At 53.1% G+C, this 27,392-nt stretch overlaps 1 protein-coding gene across 4 annotated transcripts in view; it reads left to right on the top strand.

The window, feature by feature from the left end:
* The window catches only part of add2 (adducin 2 (beta)), a 162,725-nt gene that overhangs the window by 74,920 nt on the left and 60,413 nt on the right, over positions 1 to 27,392 (top strand). For 2 of the 4 annotated variants that reach the window (XM_038785488.1, XM_038785491.1), the window contains exon 2: positions 5,233 to 5,265. The exons of 1 other annotated variant lie outside the window; for it this stretch is intronic. The gene's annotated coding sequence lies outside the window, so the exon portion shown is untranslated. Of the gene's footprint in view, positions 1 to 5,232; positions 5,266 to 8,090; positions 8,172 to 27,392 lie in introns of all 4 variants that reach the window. One more of the 4 variants, XM_038785489.1, reaches the window with a different exon arrangement.

The following is a 27,392-nucleotide window of genomic DNA, read 5'->3' as shown; positions in this document are numbered from 1 at the left end:
TGAACTATTAACACAGTTTTCAAATGAGTTTGACTCTTTGCTAATCTAACTGCAGTAACTCAGTCTAACTGTAGCAGCTTGCTCTAAGCCACGAGGTGGGGTGTGATGCTGCTGATCAACCCTGTCTAACTCTCTAGATGTCTGTCTGTGGAAAGAGGCAGGATGTGAGTGCCTCATCCCCTTTATAGTGTTTATGTCATGCCCCCTTGTGGCAATGCCACCTCTGAGTGTCCTGACTGCCCATTGGTTGTGTCCTATTCCGAGTGTTCATTGGTTGCATGTTTGCATATCATGACAATCGTGTGTGGGAACAGAATTGTCTGCAACCGTCTCGCCCGCTATTCGGAAGAGATCAAACCCAATCGCTCCCACCTCCAAGAGATATTGGCGTTGGAGGGAGAAGCTGTTGATTCCTCAAGTGTGGTACCAGGGGCTGACGGGGTTAAAATTTGAGGACAGTTTAATCATCGACCAGGCTTGGATTCCCCCCGCCCTCGGTCCCGGAAATGGGTAATTAAGGGGTGGACTGACTGATTGCTAAGATAGACATTGCCTGCGGTGTACGTTCTTCATTGAAGATCACAGCTGCAGAGGCCAATTTGGGAGTTTAGAATGGATGGGATAGCTGGCACAGAGGTCGAAGGGTTCTTTCTGTAAAAACTTTCTGCAAAACTCCATGACTCTCTGGTCTGGTTAGGGGCTGGTTTAGCTCACAGGGGCTGGTTTAGCTCACAAGGCTAAATCGCTGGCTTTTAAAGCAGACCAAGCAGGCCAGCAGCACGGTTCGATTCCCGTACCAGCCTCCCCGGACAGGCGCCGGAATGTGGCGACTAGGGGCTTTTCACAGTAACTTCATTGAAGCCTACTCGTGACAATAAGCCATTTTCATTTTTTTTTTCATTTCATCCCTTCCGAGCAATAGCACTGCGGTCGACTGATGTTCTTTCCCCTCCATCTACTCATTTCTTTCGTCCTCTGTGTTCTCCACACCTTTCCTGACAGCCCTGTGTCCAGCCCCTCTCGTCAGTAAGGACTTCCCCAGCATAGACTCTGATCCCAGTCTGCTCCAAGTCTTGCTTTGTATCGCAGCCGTGGAGGAGACCAGTTGGTCTGGCGCCGGTCGCAATCTCGTCGAATAGTACGCCTTTGGGCAAGTGGTCATCCATCTTGGCTGCCGTTATGAAGCCTGAGCTAACCATAGCGAGCCAACGCACTGAGGACCCCACACACAGGTGTCCCTCCATTTTCAGAACTCCATCCAGCCAGGAGAGGCCTAGTATTTGGTTGAGGCAGAGGTGGCAGCAGCTGTTCTTGACTTTAACGAGTTGGCGATGCACGGCTGCTGTTGGTAAGATCCGGGATCAGACAAGAACCCCAAATACTTTCATTTAATTTGTAAAAACTGAGGAATAAATACTTCGCTTCAGGAAAGATTCTCCTGACAAATACAGAGGTCTTACATTAAGACAAACTTTCCTGTGAAACCAGGATTAAACATATTATTATCACAGAGAATAATTTTTAAATTAACAGTTAACAATTCTTTTTATTAATAAACAATTTTATTGAGGTACGTTTGGCATATAAAACAGCAACATTATACCGTAGTGTGCTAAAACAAATAAGACATAATTCCAGCATGGCTCCCCTCTCACAAGAACCTGCGTCAGCAACGCCCTACTCTACGCTACCCTTAACCCCCTCCCCCACTCCTCCTCCACTGCTGATGATTAAGTCAACGACTGGCTGCCACCTCCGGGTGAACCCTGTCAGCGATCATCTCAAGGCGAACTTCATTTTCTCCAGCCCGAGAAAGCTCGCCACGTCCGAAAGCCAGACTTCGGACTTCGGGGGCTTTGAGTCCCTCCATGCCAACAGTATTCGTCGCCGGGCTACCAGGGAAGCAAAGGCCAAGACGTCGGCCTCTTTCTCCTCCTAGACACTACGGGTCCTCCGAAACCCAAAAATTGCCACCTCAAGACTCATTGCTACCCGAGTTTTCAATACCCGGGACATGACGTCCGCGAATCCCAGCCAGTACCCCCTTAGTTTAGGACACGCCCAGAACATGGGGAAACCCTTTTTACTACTAACTTGTACCTTCTCTATCTCAAATTAAGCAAAGCCCATTACAGGTCAAAAACCACTTATAAATAAAGTTAGCAAATACAGGGTTACTTGCTGTACTTGTAGAGGGAATACTTGGAAAGACTACTTGGAGAGAAAGAGAGAGGGAGAAGCCTTCTCAGGAACAAGCCTGTAGATCGTCTTGCCTTTGTCAGACTCCTGCTCAGCTTGACGGCATTTGGCAACAACGGGCGCTCAACTTTCTGGTTGAATCAGCTTTCAGAGGCATTAAGGGATATACCCCATTAAGGGATATACCCATTGGCACAGCCCCCCAGGTCAAAGACAGGGACGTTCAGCAGGACTTGTTGAGCAGACTGCCAAATCCATATCAAACTGCAAAACTACAGACAGACCTGGCTCATCCCATTAATTACACCATCTTTATCCCATGACCCACTGACCTGAATCCAGACATAATGGGCGGGATTCTCCATCACACGGCATCAGATTTCTGGTGCAGCCCTCCCCTGGGATTCTCCGTCTCGCCAGCCAGCCAAAGGTTTCCCATTGTGGGCAGCCCCACACCGTCGGGAAATCCCCGCGCTGCCGGTGCAACGCAGAATCCTGACAGCGGAGAATCCAGCCCAAAGTCTTCAATTTTCTACTCTCCAGAAATCAGAAAGTACCATTTGCCCTCTCGTTGTGAACAAATGCATGGTTGGGATGAATGATGGTCTCACTTTTATGACATCTTAATTGCATCTTTTGCAGCCACAACCCCTACCTATACGTTAAACAAGGCTTTTAAAAAAAATTACTGCAACAAATATATATACATCAATCCAGGCTTTTAATAACCTTATTGCAAAGATACATATAATCGAGATACACGTTTCTTACATTTCTTACACATGGGCCACGAAACGTGCGGCTGGGGGACTGGAGAATCCAGTCCTATGTTTATTTTATCTTAAATCTGTGCCCCCTGGTTATTGACCCTCCACTAAGGGGGAAAGTTCCTCCCTATCCACCCTATCTGTGTCCCTCATAATGTTGTCCACCTCAATCAGGTCCCCCCTCAGCCTTCTCTGCTCCAAGGAAAACAACCCCAGCCTAACCAGCCTCTCTTCATAGCTGAAACGCTCCAGCCCAGGGCAACATCCTGGTGAATCTCCTCTGCTCCCTCTCCAGGGCAATCACATCCTTCCTATAGAGTGGCGACGAGAACTGCACTCAGTACTCTAGGTGTGGCCTAACCAGCGTTTTATACAGCTCCATCATAACCTCGCTGCTCTTATATTCTATACCTCGGCTAATAAAGGCAAGTATCCCATCAGCCTCCTTAACCACCTTATCTATCTGTCCTGCTGCCTTCAGGGATCTGTGGATTTTGAGAGAAAAACATTTCTCCTCGTCTATGCCTATAATGGGAGACGATCCCTTATTTGTAGATTGTCCCACAAGAGGAAACATCCTCCGCACTGTGAAAACCTCTCAGGATGTGGCCGTCGCTGGCTAGACCAGCATTTGTTGCCCATCGCAATTGCCTGATGGGATTCGTTACCGGGGATGGCAGGGCAGGCCCGATGGGCCAAACGGCCATTTTCTTCTCGCACGTCTTGTGGTCACAGTCCAGGTAGTGACAAATAAGTTCACAACGTTTTCCTGGGGAGAGGAATATGGGAAAGCATCCTGGTGAATCCCTCCAGCCAGGTCGGGATTTTCGGGAGCGCCGTGACCGAACATTTAAACGCTCTTCGGTAAGAGGGAAAGAGAGAACTTTGCATTTTGGAAGCACCGTTCTCATCCTCCAGGTTTCCTAATAGTAATCTTTATCGTCAAAAGTCGGCTTACATTGACACTATAATGAAGTTACTGTGAAAAGCCCCTAGTCGCCACATTCCGGCGCCTGTTCAGTACACAGAGGGAGAATTCAGAATGTCCGATTCATCTAACAGCACGTCTTTCAGGACTTGTGGGAGGAAACCGGAGCACCCGGAACACACAGACATGGGGAGAACCTGCAGACTCCGCGCAGACAGTGAGCCAACCCGGGAATCGAACCTGGGACCCTGGCGCTGTGAAGCAACAGTGCTGCAAACATCGGCTCTCTTTTGGGATAACGATCAGGACAATGGAACAATGGTCCCTGTTTGCGACGCACTGTTGGAGTGACGGCCGTGAGGATTGACTTCTATCCATTGCACAAAGGTTTCTGGTTGAATCAGCTGTCAGAGGCATTAAGGGATGTACCCATTGGCACGGCCCCCCAGGTCAAAGACTGGGACTTGTTCAGCAAATGCCCTGTGTCTGCCAGAACACCCACCCACACACACACACACACACACACACACACGCACTATCTAGTCTTGCACCCCCAGCACCACGCAGCTCCCGATCCAGGAGGAAGTCCGATTGAGGAAAAGGAACACCGGCACTTTGGCAATCATTGAGCAACGGACACAGGGAGGAAGCAACTGCTTAACAGATCCATCAGCAGATTGCAGGTTTGTGCAATGAGATGTCGCTGGATTTCGCAATGTCATGATTGAGCGTCGGGGAACAGACAGAGAGAGAGAGAGAGAGAAATAAAGAATGGAAAAGATGGAGTAAATGGCAGCCATCGATCACTGAGCAAGCAGTGTGTTCTTGCAAGAGGGAAAACGGTGCATAAAAAACAGTCAAACAGCAGGGAAAAGGCCCTTCAGCCCATCGCATCAGCGCCGGTTAAAAACAACCACTGAACGATTCTAATCCCATTCTCCAGCACTTGGCCCATAACCTTGTCTGCCCTGGGATCACGAGTGCACATCAAAACACTTCTTAAATGTCGTGAGGGTCTCTGCTTCCGCCACCCTTTCGGGTAGCGAGTTCCAGACTCCCACCACCCTCTGGGTCGCGCAGCGCGGTTTTGCCAGTAGCCGGCAGGGGAAGCGTCTGCTTGAGTCATAGAGTTCCCCTGTCTCCCTGGTCTCCGCCATTTTACTGTGTGACAATATGGCTTGTGAACCCTTTGGTGCGACCTTTCACCTCAGGAATTGTTCCTTCATGACCTCTGACCTTCAGGGACTCTTCGCTCTCTCTCTCTCTCTCTCTTATTTGATTGGATTCAAGGGCAGTTTTGTGTATTTATGGTTGTTTATTTTTCTTTCCCTTTTTCAGATCGAAGCTTGTGCCAACCCCGCCAGTTCGAAGGTGAGTAAAAAAAAATGGCCCTGACTGGAACGAGCATTGTTAAATGGACAGCATTTCCCTCCTTTGGTGGGAGAGCTATTGTTCCGAATCGGAGGGACAAAGGGGAGGCCATTCGGTTATAGAAAATGGAAGCTTCTTGGCCCTCCAAGCCAGCTCCGCCATTTAACATGGGTCATGGGTCATGGCCGACTCAAAACCACACCCCCCCGCACTCTCCCCAAACCCCTTCACCCCATTTAGAGTCTCGATATCTCTATTTGCTTCTTTAATATCTTCAACGAATTGTCCTCCAGTGTGCTCCCATCTCCTGATCCTGCCCATATCTTGGGGTGAAGGGTCACGGGTGGGGAAGAGATTGTTAGGTGTGTCAACAATACCCCCAAGTGCATGTTTATGCGCAGTGGGTTACCTGTGTGTTTGAAGGCAAGGGTTCTTCTATCTCAGGGTTGGCTGCATTCAAATTCAGGTCCACCACAACTCCCATTTGTATCGGAATCAGTCTTTGATGTATTAAAAACCCTGAGGAACTGTTGTAGTATGACTAGGGGTATGACGGTACCTGGAAGTGTTAGCTGCCATTGGTGCAGAGGACTCGCTGCCCATTGGCCCAGGTATGTCATGGTAGCTCCGCCTCCGAGGTGGGGTATAAGAACCCGTGTTCCCCGGCAGTCTGCCATTCTTCTGTACGTCTGCTGCCGGGTACACCTCTTGTGTATTAAAGCCTATCGTTTGGACTTTATCTACGTTTCCTGTCCATTGATTGTGCATCAGGAACCTGACAGGAACATTGTGAAGTAATATCTGACCCCGAGTCACTGAAGGAAATGTGAGGTCAGTTGACCTAATGATTGGTCAAGAGGTCAGCTTTAAGTGGTCTCAAATTGAGGTAGAGACGCCGGAGAGGGGTAGGGAGGGGATTCCAGCGCTTCGGACTCAAGCAACTGAGGACATGGCCAATAAAAGTGGAGCGGTTAAAACCGGGGATGGTCAAGAGGTTGGAGTTGGAGGAACGCCGAGGTCTCGGAGGGCTGTGAGGCTGGAGGAGATACGGAGAGATGAGACCAGGAGCCAGTCTCGGTCAATGAACACAGGGTGAGAAGTCCGAGTTAGAACACAGGCAAAATATGTTGTACAAGAACTCGGTGACACAGATTCAAGGTTTCGGGCAAAAGAAGAAATGTGCGATAGCAGAGGATTCCTTCGGTGTGTGTCCTAGGCCCAACCATCTTCATCAATGTCCTTCCCTACATCACAAGGTCAGAGGTGGAGATGTTTGCGGATGACTGCACAATGTTCAGCACCATTCGCGACTCCTCAGATAATGAAGCAGTCCGTGTCCAAATGCAGCAAGGCCTGGACAATATCCAGGCTTGGGGCTGACAAGTTACATTCGCGCCACACAGTGCCAGGCAATGACCATCTCCAATAAGAGAGGATCTAACCATCGCTCCTTGACATTCAATGGCATTACCATCGCTGAATCCCACACAATCAACATCCTAAGGGTTACCATTGATCAGAAACTGAACTGGACCCAGCCATATAAATACTGTGGCTACCAGAGCAAGTCAGAGGCTGGGAATCCTGCGGAGAGTAACTCACCTCCTGACTCCCCCCAAAGCCTGTCCACCATCTACAAGGCACAAGTCAGGAGTGTGAGGGAATACTCTCCACTTGCAGCATGGGAGGACAGTGGGTAGCACTGTGGCTTCACAGTGCCAGGGTCACAGGTTTGATTCCCCGCTGGGTTACTATCTGTGTGGAGTCTGCACGTTCTCCCCGTGTCTGCGTGGGTTTCCTCCGGGTGCTCCGGTTTCCTCCCACAGTCCAAAGACGTGCAGGATAGGTGGATTGACCATGCAAAATTGTCCTTAGTGTCCAAAAAGGTTAGATGGGGTTATTGGGTTACGGGGGTAGGGTGGAAGTGAGGGCTTAAGTGGGTCGACGCAGATTCAATGGGCTGAATAGCCTCCTTCTGCACTGTACGTTCTATGTTCAATGTTGCCTGGATGAGTGCAGCTCCAACACTCAGGAAGCTCCACACCATCCAGGACAAAGCAGCCCCGCTTGATCGGCACCCCACCCACAAACATTCACTCCCTCCACCACCGACGCACAGTGGCAGCCGTGTGTACCATCTACAAGATGCACTGCAGCAACTCACCAAGGCTCCTTAGGCAGCACCTTCCAAACCCACGGCCTCTACCATCTAGAAGGACAAGGGCAGCAGATACCTGGGAAACCCACCACCTGGAGGTTCCCCTCCAAGTCACTCACCGCCCCGACGTGGAAATATATCGGCCGTTCCTTCACTGTCGCTGGGTCCAAATCCTGGAACTCCCTCCCTAACAGCACTGTATGAGTACCTACACCTCAGGGAATGCAGCGGCTCAAGAAGGCGGCTCGCCCACCACCTTCTCAAGGGGCGATTAGGGATGGGAAACAAATACCGGGCCTAGTCAACAACACCCACACCCCGGAACGAATTTAAAAAATACGAAACCCTTGTTTCCATCTGAGTGAGTCACTGAGTGCTCGGCTTTCAGCGAGCGAGTCTCCCATTTAGAAGCAGCATGTCTCAATTTAAATTGGACATACTTGAGGTGAGCTGGCGACAGAAGCGAGTTTGAGCCTGCGTATTCCCCACCCTGTGGCCACTGGAGTCAGAGATAGAAAAGCCACTTCGCTGCCGAGTGCTCTGAATAACTGATATCAGGTCAGCAGCAGCTGGTAAATGGGAAGTTCGATTCCCTGAGGGGGGGGGGGGGAGAGCGGGCGGCTGCAAATTGCACTCACCCTGAACTGCAACCTTCTCTGATTGGCAGGTGCCTAGAGGGGCTGGGGCCTGCTGTTTCGACAGAGCAGGCTCCGGAGTGCGGTTCTGGAGGAACTGTTTGACCCGGCAGGTAGGGGATAGGAGAGCGGAGGCCATTCGAACGCGCAGGTAGGCGAGCGCCCCTCACTGTGTTAGCCGGGCCGCCTTTTCGCAGCGGTCCAACGTTGTTCCTTATCAGCGGGTGGAAGTTGAGAAAGGCCTGCAGAGAGCGAAGGGTCGAAAATTGCAGCAGACGTTTTGTGTCAGCGTTGCGTACGGTTCGTCGGGCACTTCTGTTGTGCACAGATGGTTGAGGAGTGGAGGGGGGGGGGCAGAATTAAATCGAGTTTAGCTTTAGAATTGGGACTGAAGGAATGCCAATTTTAATCGGTGCTCGAGTTCTGGGAGGATTTGAATGCAGGGGGAGGAATGATCATTAAACGGGGGAAGGCGTGGGTTTGGAGGGCACGGGGGAGGCCAGAGGGAATAGTGAGTGAGGGATGCAAGGAGGACAGTCAGCCGGGTTTGGTATATCGGTGTTCTGGAGCACAGTTGGTGTGCCACCTCCCCACCTCCTCGACTGAATAGAGATTTAGATTGTCACGTGTACCGAGGTACAGTGAAACGTATTGCCCTGCCTACAGTGCAGACAGATCGTTCCATACATGAAAAAACATAGGACATTCGAAAGATGGACAATGTAAATACATTGACATCAGGTGAAGCATACAGAGTGTGGTGCTACACAGTAGAGAAGATGCTTAGAGATCAGTTCAGTCCATAAGAGGGTCGTTTAGGAGTCTGGTAATAGCAGGGAAGAAGCTGTTTTTGAATCTGTTAGTGCGTGTTCTCAGACTTCTGTATCTCCTGCCCGATGGAAGAAGCTGGAAGAGTGAGTAAGCCGGGTGGGAGGGGTCTTTGATTATGCTGCCCGCTTTCCCCCGGCAGCGGGAGGTGTAGATGGAGTCAATGGATGGGAGGCAGGTTCGTGTGATGGACTGGGCTGTGTTCACGACTCTCTGAAGTTCCTTGCGGTCCTGGGCCGAGCAGTTGCCATACCAGGCTGTGATGCAGCCCGATGGGATGCTTTCTATGGTGCATCTGTAAAAGTTGGTAAGGGTTAATGTGGACATACCAATTTCCTTAGTTTCCTGAGGAAGTATAGGCGCTGTTGTGCTTTCTTGGTCGTAGCGTCGACGTGAGTGGACCAGGACAGATTGTTGGTGATGTGCACCCCTAGGAATTTGAAACTGCTAACCATCTCCACCTCGGCCCCGTTGATGCTGACAGGGGTGTGTATGACACTTCGCTTCGTGAAGTCGATGATTTTTGTTTTGCTGGCATTGAGGGAGAGATTGTTGTCGCTACACCACTCCACCAGGTTCTCTATCACCCTCCCGTATTCTGACTGATCGTTGTTCGAGATCCGGCCCACTATGGTCGTATCGTCAGCAAAATTTTTTTTTTTTTTTTTTATAAATTTAGATTACCCAATTATTTTTTCCAATTAAGGGGCAATTTAGTGTGACCAATCCACCTACTCTGCACATTTTTGGGTTGTGGGGGCGAAACCCACGCAGACACGGGGAGAATGTGCAAACTCCACACGGACAGTGAACCAGAGCCGGGATCGAACCTGGGACCTCAGCGCCGTGAGGCAGCTGTGCTAACCACTAGGCCACCGTGCTGCCCTTTCGTCAGCAAACTTGTTGATGGAGTTGGAGCCAAATAATGTCGACACGTGCAGCCTCACAGAAAGTCACAAAAATCTAGGAGCAGGAGGCCATTCGGGCCATACGCCTGGATGTCATTAAAATCTAAACAATTCTCCATCTCTATCTGGAGTATATTCACTGACTTGGCCTCCACAGGCTGTGTGGTAGCGAATTCCACGGCTCCACCACCTTCTGAGTGAAGAAATTTCTCCTCATCTCAATCCTAAATGGTCCACCCCTTTTCCTGAGAGTGTGTCCCCAGGGTCTACATTTCCCAACCAGGGAATACATCATCCCGGAATCTACTCTGTCCATCCCTGTTAGAATTTAATACGTTTCAATCCCATCTCATCTCATCCTTCTGAACTCGAGTGAATACAGGCCCAGTCGAACCAATCTCTCCTCATAGGACAGTCCGCCAACCTCACTATCAGCCGATTGAACCTCCACATCACTCCCTCTCTGACAACTATATCCTTTCTTAGTTAGGGAGACCAAAACTGAACACAATACTCCAGGTGTGGTCTCACCAAGGCCTTGTATAACTGCAGTAAGGCATCTCCACTTCTGAACTCAAATCCCTCTTGCAATGAAGGCCAACATTGTATTGACCTCCCCCACCCCAGACAAGACTTCATTCTCTGCGAACTTGACTTTGTTCCCTCGTTTTATTTCCCGCTGAAGATACGGAATTGTCACGGCACAGATGGAGGCCACTCGGCCCATCGTCTCTGGCCCTGTCCTCCGAACGGGCGCCACGACAGCGAAGGTGTTTCTGGTTCCAATCCGCAGGATGGCGTCACTTTATCGTTGTGGGTGCCAGGTGACACATGGGTGACCTGAGCTTTCAGCATGATGGGGAGGGGGGTGGGGCGGGGTGATCTGGATGGGTTACCTTGCTGTGCGATCTCTGGCTCTGTGATGGGAGGTAGCCATGACAACATTACTGGTTTCCTTTCAATAATAATAATCACCTTTTCAGCTCTGGAGACAGGGTTAAAGGTCAAACCATGTCGAGAGAGTCAATGTTTTGTTTCTGTCGCTGATAATACTCGACAAGACTATGGGCGGCATTCTCGCCCCCCCCCCCCCCCCAACCAGGTGGAAGAATCACCGGGGCGTCGCGCGAGTCACGCCACGCCCCGGCACTCGCACGCGATTCTCCCATCCCCCGAAACCAGCACTGCGAGAATCGCACCGGGCCGCTCGGAGAATCGGCGCAAACGGCGAACGGCGATTCTCCGGCCCGTATGGGCCGAGCAGCCGCTCCGACACAACAGGTTCCCGCGGGCGCCGTCCACCCCTGGCAGCTGCTGGCGGGAACTGTGTGGGAACGCTGGGGGGGGGGGGCGGCCTGTGGGGGGGGCTCCTTCACCAGGGGGGCCTCTGGAGGGGTCTGGCCCACGATCGGGGCCCACCGATCGACGGGCCGGCCTCTCCCCACCCGGGCCTACCACCTTCCGCGTCCGGCCCCAGAACACTGGCGCCATGTTGGTGAGGGCCCGGCGCGCATAAGAAGTTCCCCGCGCATGCGCAGGATGGCCCAGCCCAACTGCGCATGCGCAGGATTCAGCTGCCCCAACTGCGCATGCGCAGGATTCAGCTGCCCCAACTGCGCATGCGCGGGTTGGCGCAGTGGGACGCTGGAGCGGTGTGAACCGTCCAGCGCCGTGCTGGCCCCCTGTGGGGGCCAGAATAGGTCGTGCCCGGGCTCTGTTCGCGCCATCGTGAAAAGCGACGGCATTTACGACGGCGCGGGGACTTAGTCCCGGGAGCGAACAATCCTGTCCTACAAGACACAGGAGCAGAATTAGGCCACTCGGCCCATCAAGTCTGCTCCGCCATTCAATCATGGCTGATATGTTTCTCATCCCCATTCTCCTGCCTTCTCCCCCTAACCCCTGATCCCCTTATTAATCAAGAACCTATCTATCTCTCTCTTAAAGACACTCAGTGATTTGGCCTCCACGGCCTTCTGCGGCAAAGAGTTCCACAGATTCACCACCCTCTGGCTGAAGAAATTCCTCCTCATCTCTGTTTTAAAGGATCATCCCTTTAGTCTGAGGCTGTGCCCTCTGGTTCTAGTTTTTCCTACAAGTGAAAAAATCCTCTCCACGTCCACTCAATCCCAGGCCTCGCAGTATCCTGTAAGTTTCAATAAGATCCCCCCTCATCCTTCGAAACTCCAGCGAGTACAGACCCAGAGTCCTCAACCGTTCCTCATACGACAAGCTCTTCATTCCAGGGATCATTCTTGCGAACCTCCTCTTTCCAAGGGCAACAGCACATACCTCCATTTCTATAGGATCTTTAATATGATAAAAAACATCCTGAGGTACTTTACAACGGTGTTATCCATGAATATTTATTGCCGGGTCATATAAGGGCAGGTGGCTATAAGGCCTGGTTGGCGAGGTAGGGATATCCCAAAGAACGAGACAGAGGGGGCGATTCTCAGGCTTCGGGCCCATCATGAAGGCCCTGATTCACAGCCAAATGAAATGACCCCACGCGAAACGGGTATGAGGAGTCCCAGCCATTTCCTGATAGCAAGGCGTCCTTGACAATCTGAGCTCCTCCTCTTGCGCGGCGGCGACGCTACCCCCTCCTCCGCACAAACCTTCGTCAGTAATCGAACGCGGGGCAAGATTCTCCGCAAATGCAGAGAATCGTAAAGGCTGCCGTGGAACAGACCGTGACCCACGGCAGCCTTCACGCCCACTTCCGGGGCCGATTCTCCCCCCCCCCGGGCGGGGCTAGGAGCGCGGCCCCGTGCGTCAAGGCCGCACGTCAAGCGTCACACCGGCTGACGCGGCCGATGACGTCGGCCGCGCATGCGCAGGTTGGACAACGCCAACCCGCGCATGTGCAGTTGGCGTCTTTTCCCTCAGCCGCCCCGCAAGGCGTGGCGGCTTGATCTTGCGGGGCGGCGGAGGGAAAAGAGTGCATCCGTTACGGACGCATGGCCCGCGATCGGTGGGCACCGATCGTGGGCCTATGCCCCCCCTTGGCACGGCCGTGGTACTGCCGTGCCAATCGGGCCCCCAGATGCCCCAAACGGGCGCCCGTTTCACGACGGCAGCGAGCAGGTGTGTTTGCTGCCGTGTTGAAACAGACGTGAAGGCCCGGCCGCTCGGCCCATCGGCCTCGGAGAATCACCGCTCGCCGTAAAAAACGGCGCGATTCGTGGCGTGGGGGGGGGGAGAATAGCGGGAGGGCGTGAAAAATGTCGGGAGGCCATCCCGCTATTCTCTCACCCGGCGTGGGGGGCGGAGAATCGCACCCGCGGAGTCCGATGAAGCCATCGGCCTTGCTCGAGATGGGGAGCGGGCCCCAGTCACACATTGAGGAAGGGGTTACGGTGGATCGGCAGGGGGTTAAGGAGGGATGGTGCCTTCCACCTGACACATTAGTAAATGTGGGGGCAGCACAGTGGCGCAGTGGTTAGCACTGCTGCCTCATGGCGCCGAGGAACCGGGTTCGATCCCAGCTCTGGGTCACTGTCCGTGTGGAGTTTGCACATTCTCCCCGTGTTTGCGTGGGTTTCGCCCCCACAACCCAAAGATGTGCAGGGTAGGTGGATTGGCCACACTAAATTGCCCCTTAATTGAAAAACAAGTTGGGTACTCTAAATATGTTTTTAAAAATTAGATAGATAAATACAGTGCAGAAGGAGGCCATTCGGCCCATCGAGTCTGCACCGACCCACTTAAACCCTCACTTGCACCCTATCTCCGTAACCCAATAACTTCTCCTAACCTTTTTGGACACTAAGGGCAATTTATCACGGCCAATCCACCGAACCTGCACGTCTTTGGACTGTGGGAGGAAACCAGAGCACCCAGAGGAAACCCACGCAGACACGGGGAGAACATGCAGACTCCTCATAGACAGTGACACAGCGGGGAATCGAACCTGGGACCCTGGCGCTGTGAAGCCACAGTGCTATGAACTTGTGCTACCGTGCTGCCCAATATATATTGGCAAATGTGGGTCAGTATTATTGCCAAGAACCGGCAGTCCCTCATGTCAATGTTTACACCATGCTGAGCAAAGGCAAAACTTTTAACTTTGTGCATAGATCACTTTTGGATACCCTGGGATGAAGCTACTCAGCCATCTCTGGGGTCCCCCAGTCCCACACACCAATAGGCAGCAAATACCGTTTTGTCAGGAAGAATATAAAGAAGATTGTTATCTAGATGGTGAGAGATTGCAGAGCTCCGAGATGCAGAGGGATCTGGGTGTCCGAGTGCACCAATCACAAAAGGCGAGTGTGCAGGCAGAACAAGTAATTAAATCAACATCCTGGGGGTTACCATTGATCAGAAACTGAACTGGACCCAGCCATATAAATACTGTGGCTACCAGAGCAGGTCAGAGGCTGGGAATCCTGCGGAGAGTAACTCACCTCCTGACTCCCCCCAAAGCCTGTCCACCATCTACAAGGCACAAGTCAGGAGTGTGATGGAATACTCTCCACTTGCCTGGATGAGTGCGGCTCCCAACAACACTCAAGCAGCTCCACACCATCCAGGACAAAGCAGCCCCGCTTGATCGGCACCCCACCCACAAACATTCACTCCCTCCACCACCGACGCACAGTGGCAGCCGTGTGTACCATCTACAAGATGCACTGCAGCAACTCACCAAGGCTCCTTCGGCAGCACCTTCCAAACCCACGACCTCTACCATCTAGAAGGACAAGGGCAGCAGGTACCTGGGAACCCCACCACCTGGAGGTTCCCCTCCAAGTCACTCACCGCCCCGACTTGGAAATATATCGGCCGTTCCTTCACTGTCGCTGGGTCAAAATCCTGGAGCTCCCTAACAGCACGGTGGGTGTACCTACACCATACAGACTGCAGCGGCTCAAGAAGGCGGCTCACCAACCACTGTCTCAAGGGGCAATTAGGGATCGGCAATAAATACCGGGCCCAACGACGTCCACATCCCGGGAATGAATGAAAAAAAAGGAAAGCTCTTTGAATGTTATCATTTATGACGGAAGGGAATTAAATACAAAACTAGGGAAGTTATGCTTAAGTTATCAAGGTCAAGTTGCCATATTCCCAGATGACCATTGGCTGCTTTCCCCTTTGAGGGGGGGAGGGGGGGAGCTGACTGGTGGTGATTAAACCTGAGGATCACCACACCTCAGGCGAGGAGAAAGGTTGAGAAGGCCGGGGCCTACACGAATAACCTCAGCCTGTTTGGGAGTTGAATTCAGGCTGTCGGCCTAGCTCTGCGTCGCAAACCAGCTGTACGGCCAAGTGAACTAAAGCAGGAGCTAGTACAAGACCTGGTGAGGCCACATCTGGAGTATTGTGGGCAGTATTGCTCTCCTCATTGAAGGAAAGGTGTAAATGCGTTGGAAACAGTTCAGAGAAGGTTTACCGGACTTAACACCAGGAATCGGTGGGTTGTCAAATGAGGAAAGGCCAGAGAGGTTGGGGTTGTATCTACTAGAGCTTCGAATAGTAAGAGGCAACTTAATTGAAACCTTTAAGACTCTGAAGGGCATTGGCGGGAAGGGGGGTGGGGGGGTGGGTGGAGAGGATGTTTCCTCTCGTAGGAGAATCTAGAACGACTCGCGAGTCTGCAACTTTCATTCTCAAAGGGCAGAGTGGAAACAGAGTCTTTGAATATTCTACGGCAGGGCTGGGTAGATTCTTGATAAGCGAGGGGTGAGAGATTATCGAGAAGCCTATTTGCAGGATGGTTTGCCGATGTCGGAAAGGGAGACAGGGTGGCACAGTGGTTAGCACTGCTGCCTCACAGCGGCAGGGACCCAGGTTCGATTCCTGGCTTGGGTCATTGTCTGTGCGGAGGCTGCACGTTCTCCCCGTTTCAGCGTGAGTTTCCTCCGGGTGCTCCGGTTTCCCACCACAGTCTAAAGATGTGCAGGTTAGGTGGATTGGCCGTGCTAAACTGATCCTGAGGGTAGGGTTAGAACATACAGTACAGAAGGAGGCCATTCAGCCCATTGAGTCTGCACCTACCCACTTAAGCCCTCACTTCCACCCTATCCCCAATAACCCCTCCTCACCTTTTAGGTCACTGAGAGGCAATTTATCATGGCCAATCCACCTAACCTGCACATCTTTGGACTGTGGGAGGAAACCGGAGCACCCAGAGAAAACCCACGGGGAGAACGTGCAGACTCCGCACAGACAGTGACCCAAGCCAGGAATCGAACCTGGGACCCTGGTGCTGTGAAGCCACAGTGCTAGCCACTTGCTTCCGTGCTGCCCGAATAGGTTGTAGGAATAGGGTGAGGGATTGGGCCTAGGTAGCGTGTGTGGTCTTCTTTTGAAAGGTCGATGCTGACTCGCTTGGCTGAACGACTGCCTGTCGGGTGCCTATGATGTCAAAGGCGCTATCTAAATGCAGATAGATGGAAGAAGCATTTGCTTACTCGATATGCAGGGAAAGTACGGGTTTGTGGTTCACAAGGTTGTGGTGGGGTGGGGGGGGCCTGAAGTACTACTTTGATCTGCCCACGAGAGATTAAACAGACGGACTCCACCCTTTATCAGCTGTGAGAGCTCAGCGGTTCCGCCCACGGAGATACTGCTGCAAACAATCCCGCCCCAGGGTTGTTAAAAATACTTCCCCGGCTGAGTGGGGCATTTTAGCGTTGCCACCTCATTGCAAAGCTGGCCCTGTCACCGTGCTCTGCTCGAGCCATGGCCCCACGGTCCCAGTTTCTGTGTCTCTCTCCCTCTTACTCTGAGCCCCTCATTAATCGATACGGGGTCGGGTGCAGTTGGCCTCGCCCTTGCCTGGAACCAGCCCCCCCCCCCCTTCACAGTCCCTCCTCTTCAGCCAACAGCGTAGAGGATTCAATCCGCTTTTCGGAGCCCGAGTCGCTGTATCCCGTCCTCCGAGATGCCGTTCCTCACTGGGTTCCCGACGAGATCTCAGCCCTCTCGGTAAAAGCCGTTGCTGAGGAAGAGCGGGGAGGCATCCCGGACCCACATTCATCCCCCCCGCCCCGCCAATCCACATCGTACAAACCAGATTAGCTGGCCCGTTGTCGCCTCGTTGTTTGCTGGGAGCTTGCTGTGCTCAACTTGCCCCCGACCCCGCTCCCCACGCCGCGACGTTCCAGCCTCAAAACAGAGACACTTTGAAAAAGGTTTTCCTTCGCTCAAAAGACTTGAGGGACACCCTGAGGCCACCAGAGGCCACATTGAAATGCACGTGTCGCCATTGTCCATTCGTCTGCCATTTTATTGAAGTTTCCAACCTCTAATCGTTGCAGTTTCCTCATATTTAACTGCGGCCTTGATAAAAATTCACTGGAGGTTTAATTTGAGGGGGTTGACCCCCCCCGAATCGGCCCGCTCTGACCGCTGCTTCGCACACCTGTCTCTGGGGGCCTTCATCAGTTTCATCAGGTGGTGGAGCCCCCTCTGGTGGGCCCGGTGTTAAGCACCACTTGCAGCTGTCCAAGATGGCGGCTGTGTTCACCACCACTTCAAGATGGCGGCTCACCACCACCACCTCCTGATGGGGCAATTAGGGACGGGCAATAAATGCTGGGCCTAGATCCAGCGATGCCCACCCACATCCTGCGAAATAATGATTTTGTTTTTTAAATTCCCAGTGCAAATCATAGCTGACCTCACCAGGCCCTGACCTGAACCTAATTTAAACCTCTGCTCCTGGCGAGGTTTACTTTTGAAAGCGGAAAGATGTAACAGATATTGTGGCCGAGGAAGGGGCGACCGAACCAAATTGCAATGTGCAGTGTTCTGTCTGAGAATATTGGTGCCCAAGAAACCGAACTAAATAAGGCACTTGAGTTCCCCAGTCGCGAATATAGGGCGGGACTCTCCATTGGCTGACGTTGAAATCGTGAAACACGGCTCGGCGGAGAGTATGCTATTAGACGCCAAATCGTAATTCTCCGTCATGGGGTGGAGGGGCACGGAACACCATTGCCGCAGCCAACTCATGGTCATTGGGGTGAGCGGGAAGAGAAAAAGGAGGGTCCAGCCTGGCTGTCGAATACATCTCCCTCGGGAGGGGGGAGGGGGCACAGCGACTCTCGCGCGCGCCCTCGGCAACGTCGGGATGCACGCCCGCCATCTTTTCAGGACACCAGGGATAGCTTTCCTGCTCTCCCTCTAGCCCTGTGGGATCTTGTACGCCTGCGTGAGGGAACAGGTTCGGCCTCCGTTTGGGGCATCATGGGAATCATGCTCCCCTGTCCGTGCAGCGCCCCCCTCAGTCCCGCCCTGGAATGTCAGCCTCAATACTGTTGCTCTCAGGTTGAATTTGACAAGTGGCGTTGGGACACAAACGCGAGCACCAACGCGGGTCCTGAGCCCACACCGAGGGGCAACAGATCCTGCTGGGTGATTTCATGCTAATTGGCGGTCCTTGTTTAAAATTTGTTGACAGGATGTGAGAGTCTTGGGTTAGGCCAGCATTTGTTCCCCGTCCCTAATTGCCCCTTGAGAAGGGGGTGGGTGAGCCGCCATCTTGAGCCGCTGCAGTCCGTGAGGTGTAGGTACACCCACAGTGCTATTAGGGAGCTCCAGGATTTTGCCCCAGTGACAGTGAAGGAACGGCCGATATATTTCCAAGTCGGGGCGGTGAGTGACTTGGAGGGGAACCTCCAGGTGGTGGGGTTCCCAGGTATCTGCTGCCCTTGTCCTTCTAGATGGTAGAGGTTGTGGGTTTGGAAGGTGCTGCCTAAGGAGCCTTGGTGAGTTGCTGCAGTGCATCTTGTAGATGGTACACACGGCTGCCACTGTGCGTCGGTGGGGGAGGGAGTGAAGGTTTGTGGATGGGGTGCCGATCAAGCGGGGCTGCTTTGTCCTGGATGGTGTGGAGCTTCTTGAGTGTCGTTGGGAGCTGCACTCATCCAGGCAAGTGGAGAGTATTCCCTCACACTCCTGACTTGTGCCTTGTAGATGGTGGACAGGCTTTGGTGGGAGTCAGGAGGTGAGTTACTCTCCGCAGGATTCCCAGCCTCTGACCTGCTCTGGTAGCCACAGTATTTATATGGCTGGGTCCAGTTCAGTTTCTGATCAATGGTAACTCCAAGGATGTTGATAGTGGGGGATTCTGGGATGGTAATGCCATTGAATGTCAAGGGGCGATGGTTAGATCCTCTCTTGTAGGAGATGGTCATTGCCTGGCATTTGTGTGGCGTGAATGTAACTTGCCCATTGTCAGCCCCAAGCCTGGATATTGTCCAGGCCTTGCTGCATTTGGACATGGACTGCTTCATTATCTGAGGAGTCGCGAATGGTGCTGAACATTGTGCAGTTTTCAGCGAATATCCCCACTTCTGACCTTATGATGGAGGGACGGACATTGATGAAGCAGCTGAAGAGGATTGAGCCGAGGACCCTACCCTGAGGAACTCCTGCAGTGATGTCCTGGAGCTGAGATGATTGACCTCCAACCACCACAACCATCTTCCTTTGTGCCGGGAATGACTCCAACCAGCGGAGAGATTCCCCCTGATTCCCATTGACTCCAGGTTAGCTCGGGCTCCTTGATGCCGCACTCGGTCAAATGCTGCCTTGATGTCAAAGGGCAGTCACTCTCACCTCACCTCTGGATTCAGATCTTTTGTCCATGTTGCACATTAATTTTCCGATCAAGGATATTGGGGCAAGCTGCTTGTACTACCAGGCCGATCTCGGGCCCAGACATTGCCACCCGGAGTAAAGGCTGCTGCTGAGGAATGTCTGCAGTTCACTTTTATCTTTCAAGTCTTTAGAAACATTACAGGCCAAAGGTCAAAGGGGAGGTCATTGGGGCCTTTGGTGTGACTCTCTCTGTCATTGCCGTATTTTGACCAGTGGAGCCTTATCCCCACCACCAACTCTGGAATGGCGGCCATCTTTTTTTTCACGATGACCTTTCCACATCGGGATGGGGTCCGGGGAGGGGGGTGGGGGGATAGAGGGGAGCGGGAGGGTCACCTTACTGTCAGCAAAATGGCTAAGGACATAAGAACATGGCATAAGAACCGGGAGCAGGAGTAGGCCATCTGGCCCCTCGAGCCCGCTCCGCTATTCAATAAGATCATGGCTGACATGGACAAACGGTCCCGACTTTGGGTCTTTTTTGAGTTCAATTGATGCCTGTTTCCTCACAGGGGGGAAACCTCTTCACATTCAGTCCCGCGCCCGGGAAACTGTCCTGCTCAACGTGACTTTTACCTGCCCCATTCCAGGTTGGTACCTGGAGCGGGGCTTAAACCCTCTGTCCCAAGACTTTCGGGCCTAGAGTCTAGGCCGACCTGTCGGATTTGCTCCCGAACCCTCCTTCAGAGAAGACAGATGAGAAGCAGGAGCAGAGGAGGGTTCAAGGGACAGGCCAGGGCAAAGTGTGCGCCGACGTCGCATCAACCAGATCCCCAAACCCCGGGGGAGATTTAACCCATGGTGGAAGGTGTTTGACAGCCTGCAAGGTCCTCCTGGGAGTCTGATAATTACGTCAATGTGTTTGGCATCATCCGAGCCCATTGCCACGTTCTCCCGGGGGTCTTTTATTCCCGATTTTCCAGAGTTGGCAATGTTTGGAGTCATCCAGAGCTGTCATAACAACAGCTGTCGGCCTCTCCTTTCAGGAGCTCAGGAGACTAGAAGTAAAAGGGAGGGGGAGCAATTCTCTCCCTCCCAAATCTGGAACACAAGCGACGCTTATCCGGTTAAATAAATTCAGCAAATTTTCCAGAAAGGACCATCGGAAAATTCAGCCCAATCCGTGTCATGTCAACTCACATCGAAGTTGGCTCAGCGACGGGAGGGAGGGGCGATTTCAGTCGGAGACAGGTTCGGATCCGGAAGGCGTCGCTGAGCGTGTGGCGGAGGCATCCTCAATTGAGGCTTTTCCAGGAAAATTGGGAAATTCTCTGAGTTGGAGGAGAGAAGGCGGTGGAGGTGGGGGGAGGGTTTCTCTCAGAACTTTGTCCAGTCAGAGAGCCAGGACAGACGGGAGGAGCCAAATGGCTTCCATGGTCCCAACTGGGGGCTCGAGGGAGTTTCGAAGGATGAGGGGGGGATCTTATTACAGATTACTGCGAGGCCTGGATAGAGTGGACGTGGAGAGGATGTTTCCACTTGTAGGAAAAACTAGAACCATAGGACACAATCTCAGACTGAAGGGACGATTCTTTAAAACAGAGATGAGGAGGAGTTTCTTCAGCCAGAGGGTGGGTGAATCTGTGGAACTCTTTGCCGCAGAAGGCTGTGGAGGCCAAATCACTGAGTGTCTTTAAGACAGAGATAGATAGTTTCTGGATTAATAAGGAGATCAGGGGTTATGGGGAGAAGGCAGGAGAATGGGGATGACAAACATATCAGCCATGATTGAATGGCGGAGCAGACTCAATGGGCCGAGTGGCCTAATTCTGCTCCTATATGTCATGGTCTCCTGGTCCTTTTGTACTGTCGCCAACCTGTCACAGTGTCCACGCTAAAGTGGAGTTTTTACACAGAGTTCCCCGGTCATTGGCTTGCGCTGTGCACTTTTTTGGCGGATTGACGTATCTCCATCGCCCAGAGCATACAATCAGTGTGTGACCCCTCCAGTTTCCTTCTCTGGCAGCAGAGGTCAGCCGACAGACCAGGGCAGAGGTCGGGGGAGGGTGGGGTGGGGGAGGGGGAGGATCCACAAGGTTTCCCGTCGCCCACAGACATTCCCGCACAACGCAGCGAGAGCCGGGAGACGCTGAGCAGGCCACACGAGAGAGGAAGCCAGCATTTCCTCCATCTGTCCCCTATCTATCTGCACCAGGATAGCTCTCCGTGACCTTGACAAAGCTGCTTCCCAGAGTTGGCTGGGCACTGGGGGAGGGGAGGAGGGGGAGTGAAATCCGACCGACCTTTCCCAAAAACATATTTACTTCTTTAAAAAAAAACAGCGAGCAAAATACAAAGTCTCACTTCCTCCAAAGATGCAACCCATTTACGAACTGGAGGACAGATTCAGAAGAGTTGCCTTTATCGATCTTTGCAGTGCAGAATAGGCCCATTGTTTCCAAGCCGCCAACAAAGATCTGACCGCACTAATCCCATTTTCCAAAGAGTTCCACAACTCTCTAAAAAGGTTTTCCCTCAAATCCCCTCTAAATCTCCCGCCCCTGACCTTAAATCTGTGCCCCCTGGTTATTGACCCTCCGCTAAGGGAAAAGGTTCCTCCCTACCCACCCTATCTATCTCCCTCATAATGTTGTCCACCTCAATCAGGTCCCCCCTCAGCCTTCTCTGCTCCAAGGAAAACAACCCCAGCCTAACCAGCCTCTCTCCATAGCTGAAACGCTCCAGCCCAGGCAACATCCTGGTGAATCTCCTCTGCTCCCTCTCCCGGGCAATCACATCCTTCCTATAGAGTGGCGACGAGAACTGCCCACAGTACTCTAGCTGTGGCCTAACCAGCGTTTTATACAGCTCCATCATAACCTCCCTGCTCTTATATTCTATACCTCGGCTAATAGAGGCAAGTATCCCATCAGCCTCCTTAACCACCTTATCTACCTGCCCTGCTGCCTTCAGGGATCTGTGGGCATGTACCCCAAGGTCCCTCTGCTCCTTCGTACGTCCCACTGTTCATAGTGTATTCCCTTCCCATGTTAGCCCTCCCCGTGTGCGTTACCTCTCACTTCTCCGGGTTGAACTCCATTTGCCACTGCCCTGCCCAAATGACTAGCCCATTGCTATCCTCCTGCCAACTACTGTGGGGGGGGAGGGGGGGGGGGCACAGTAACACAGTGGTTAGCACTGCTCCCTCACAGCTGCAGGAACTCAGGTTCGATTCAGGCGTTGGGTGACTGAATTTTCACGTTCTCCCCGTGTGTGCGTGGGTTTCCTCCGGGTGCTCCGGTTTCCTCCCACAGTCCAAAGATGGGCAGGTTAGGTGGATTGGCCACGCTAAGTTGCCCCTTAGTTTTCAAAGATTAGATGCCGTTACTGGGTTTCGGGTGGAGGCGCGGGCTTTAGTTAAAAAGCTCTTTCGAGGGCCAGTGTTGACTCGATGGGCCGAATGGCCTCCTTCTGCACTGTTGCTATGATTCTATGGTACGGCTATCCTCCTCATTGTTTACCACACTACTCATTTTCGTATCATGCGTGGACTTCTGGATCATCTGCCTGGCACTGTAGCACAGTGGTTAGCACTGCTGCCTCACAGCGCCAGGGACCCGGGTTCGATTCTAACCTTGAGTGACTATCTGTGTGGAGTCTGCACGTTCCCCCCTGCGTGGGTTTCCTCCGGGTGCTCCGGTTTCCTCCCACAGTCCAAAGATGTGCAGGTTAGGTGGATTGGCCGTGATAAATTGCCCTTAGTATCCAAAGATGTGCAGGTTAGGTGGATTGGCCGTGATAAATTATCCCTTAGTGTCCAAAGATGTGCAGGTTAAGTGGATTGGCCGTGATAAATTATCCCTTAGTGTCCAATGATGGGCAGGTTAGGTGAATGCTAAATTGCCCCTTAGTGTCCAACGGTTAGGTGATGTTACTGGGTTACGGAGATAGGGCGGGGGAGTGAGCCTAGGTAGGGAGCTCTTTCAGGGGGTCAGTGCAGACTCGATGGGCCGAATGGTCTCCTTCTGCACTGTCGAGATTCTATGATGACTGTAGGGATTTTTGCTATGGAGGGAGTGCAGCGAAGGTTTACCAGGCTGATTCCTGGGATGGCGGGACTGTCATATGAGGAGAGACTGAGTCGGTGAGGATTATATTCATCGGAGTTTAGAAGAGTGAGAGGGGATCTGATAGAAACTGATAAAATTCTGACAGGATTGGACAGGGTAGATTTAGAATGTTCCCGATGGTGGGGGAGTCCAGAACTAGGGGTCAGAGTTTGAGGATAAGGGGTAAACTGAGGTGAGGGGAAATTTCTTCACCCAGAGAGTGGTGAATCGATGGAATTCACTACCACGGAAAGGAGTTGAGGCCCGAACGTTGTGTAATTTCAAGAAGGATTTAGATACAGCTCTCGGGGCTAAAGGGATCATGGGACATGGGGGGGAAGGTGGGATCAGGGTATTGAACGTGATGATCAGCCGTGATTACAATGAATGGGGGAGCAGGCTGGAAGGGCCAAATGGCCTCCTCCTGCTCCTATTTTCTCTGTTTCTATGAATAGTTCTCCTGTTGCTTCGGATCTGAGCTCTGACAGGGAAGAGTATCAGGAACGCCCACAGAAGCGGCAGGTAACTTGTTTCCGTGCCAGGAATGGAATAGCTGGCACTGTGCTCCAAGGCGGAACTGTTTTTTAACACCTTCCTTCGGGTGGGTGAATGTGGGCATCGCTGGCTGGGCCACCATTTGTTGCCCCTGCCTTATTACCCCTCGAGAAAAGTCCATCTGAGTCAAGGATAGGCTAGTAATCTGTCGAAGGAATCGACTGCACCTCGCTCCCCATGTGTGCTCCTGTTGTCCTTGAATAAAAGGGACAACATTCATCGAACAGGGCAGCAAAACCATTTCCTTGTCCCCCTTCCAGTTCTTCGGAGGAGACTTTATTACAATCGCAGACCAGTGCTTTGGAGACTGAGCCAAAACCGCAATATTTTAGTTTACTTGTAAGACTGCACACAAGGAATGATTCTATCTCGGAGGGATTAGAACATAGAACATAGAACATTACAGCGCAGTACGGGCCCTTCGGCCCTCGATGTTGCGCCGACCCGTGAAACCATCTGAAGCCTATCTGACCTACACTATTCCATTTTCATCCATATGTCTATCCAGTGACCACTTAAATGCCCTTAAAGTTGGCGAGTCTACTACTGTTGCAGGCAGGGCATTCCACACCTCTACTACTCTCTGAGTAAAGAAACTGCCTCTGACAACTGTCCTATATCTACCACCCCTCAATTTAAAGCTATGTCCCCTCGTGTTGGTCATCACCATCTGAGGAAAAAGGCTCTCACTGTCCACCCTCTGACTAACCCTCTGACTATCTTATATGTCTCTATTAAGTCACCTCTCAGCCTTCTCCTCTCTAACGAAAACAACCTCAAGTCCCTGAGCCTTTCCTCGTAAGACCTTCCCTCCATACCAGGCAACATCCTAGTAAATCTCCTCTGAACCCTTTCCAAAGCTTCCACATCCTTCCTATAATGTGGTGACCAGAACTGCACACAGTACTCCAGGTGCGGCCGCACCAGAGTTATGTACAGCTGCAGCATGACCTTGTGGTTCCGAAACTCAATCCCCCTGCTTATAAAGGGTAGCACACCATATGCCTTCTTAACAGCCCTATTAACCTGGGTGGCAACTTTCAGGGATTTATGTACCTGGATGCCGAGATCTCTCTGTTCATCTACACGACCAAGAATCTTGCCATTAGCCCAGTACTCTGGGATTCTAGTACTCTAGAGATTTGGGGCGGGATTCTCCGTAGCCTGACGCCAAAATCAGGATCGGAAATCGGGCGGGGAACGACGCTGGTTTGGCGCCTTGTCACAAAGCTCCGCCCCCTCCAAATCGGCATCATCGGGACGCGCGCAGGGTCGCAAGGTCATTCCACTGGTGCATCTTTAGACGGCCCACCCGCGATGCTCCATCCCCGATGGGCCGAGTTCCCGACGGCGCGAGACACGTGTGGTCACAGCGGAACCGGAATGCCGGCCGCGGACAGTGTTGGGCGCCGCCACGCTCGTCAAGTGTCTGCCCCTGGCCGGGGGCTTCTGCTCGGGTTGGGGGGGTTGGGTGGGCGGGTTCGGGTTCCAGCATGGCCGGCCATGTTTACCGGCGCGACCGGTGCAGGTTGTCAGCCCTGCGCATGCAAGGCCCCGGCCGTTTCCCACAAGATGCGCGGGTGGTTCACGTGACGCCGGTGCTCGCCCCTCATCGCCACCAGAATCGGTGAGGGGCTCTCGCCGATTTTCCCGTCGTGATCCACCCGCTGATTTTCCGTTGGCGCCAGCACTTTGCTGCTCGAACGGACAATTCCGCCCTTGGTATTATTAAAATAAAACTTCTGCCCAAAAAGAACAGCTGACATTACGCCTTAAACACTACCACTCAATTCCCCATTAAACAACAGAATTGTGGGCTCAGCGTCAGGCAGATCAGGGGCGGAATTCTCCGCCCCACCCCCCCCCCCCCCCCCCCCCCCGCAGGGTCGGAGCATCGCCCGGGGCCGGTGTAATACCTGCCCCCCGCTGTGGCCGGAATTCTCCGCCACCCGGGAATCGGCGGGAGCGGGAGTCACGCCGCGCCAATCGGCGTGCCCCCCCCCCCCCCCCCCCGTGGTGATTCTCTGGCCCGTGATGGGCCGAAGTCCCGCCGCTGAGAGGCCAATCCCGCCGATGTGGTTTAAACCACCTCTGGTGCCGGCGGGATTGGCGGCGCAAGCGGGCCCCCAAGGTCCTGGGGGGGGGCACGGGGCGATCGGACCCCGGGTGGTGCCCTCACGGTGGCCTGGCCCGCGATCGGGGCCCACCGATCAGCGGGTGGGCCTGTGTCGTGGGGGCACTCTTTTTCTTCCGCCGCCGCCACGGTCTCCACCATGGCGGAGGCGGAAGAGACCCCCCCACCGCACATGCGCGGGGATGACATCAGCAGCCGCTAACGCTCCGGCGCATGCGTGGATTTACGCCGGCCGGCGAAGTCCCTTCGGCCCCGGCTGGCAGGGCGCCAGAGGCCGTTCACGCCAGCCGGCGGAGCGGGAACCACTCCGGACACCCTCCCTACCGCGCATGCGCCGGTGGTGACGTCAGCGGCTGCTCGAACCGGCGAAGGCCTTTCGGCCAGCCCCGACACCGGCCGGCGGGCGTCAAAGGCTGTTGCCACCGGTTTTGCCACCAGTCGGCATGGCGCCAACCACTCCGGCGCGGGCCTAGCCCCTAAAGGTGTGGAGAGTTCCGCACCTTTGGGGAAGCCCGTCGCCGGAGTGGTTGGCGCCACTAACCTACGCCGGGACCCTCCGCCCCGCCGGGTAGGGGAGAATCCCGGCCCAGAATTCAATTCCTCTCTCTAAAACTTTCTCCACAAACAACTGCCTCTCCAAAGGTTTTCAAAATGTCTCTTTGCCGCCCTTCCCTCCACCCAATAATGATCTCATCTCTCCAAGCTGGAAAACAAATGGTCTCCGTAGGCTCCAAAGCACATTAACTCCCCAGGGACTCCCCCCCCCCCCCTCCCCCCCTGTCAAACCACAGTCTATTAGCCCAGACTGAAAAACAAATTTCTTTGTCACTTTCACCTTCTGGCAGCGAAACAAAACATGACCACAGCAGTCAAACGCACTCTAACCCCAGGCTTTTAAGCATTAAGTTGCCCGATAGTTGTCACACTGTTAGCCCCACTCCCCCTGCTGCAGCTCAGCTAAATTAGTTATCCAATTTCCCTGTTGGAAGCTACTATTGAGTGTGTGTCCACCGCCCTTACACACAGCACCTTGTGAATCACCACAACTGTCTGTGGTTATTTTCTGTTGGGGACCCACCTCTTGTTCTGTCTCGCTGAACCGCCGAACCCTCAATGATGGACTAAACCCAACCAGAAGTGCGTCTCCCAGGCCCAAGAGGAAGGAGAACTGTTCGTCTACCATCCATTGTCGAATCCCGAATTAAGGACACAGCGTCTGAACATTTGAGAGAGGTTTGAGTTTCT

This window comes from Scyliorhinus canicula, chromosome 26 (assembly GCF_902713615.1).
Source record: "Scyliorhinus canicula chromosome 26, sScyCan1.1, whole genome shotgun sequence".
Lineage (NCBI taxonomy): Eukaryota > Metazoa > Chordata > Chondrichthyes > Carcharhiniformes > Scyliorhinidae > Scyliorhinus > Scyliorhinus canicula.
Note: the sequence above shows the minus strand (reverse complement) of the source record. Positions and strands in the feature narration are given on the sequence as shown.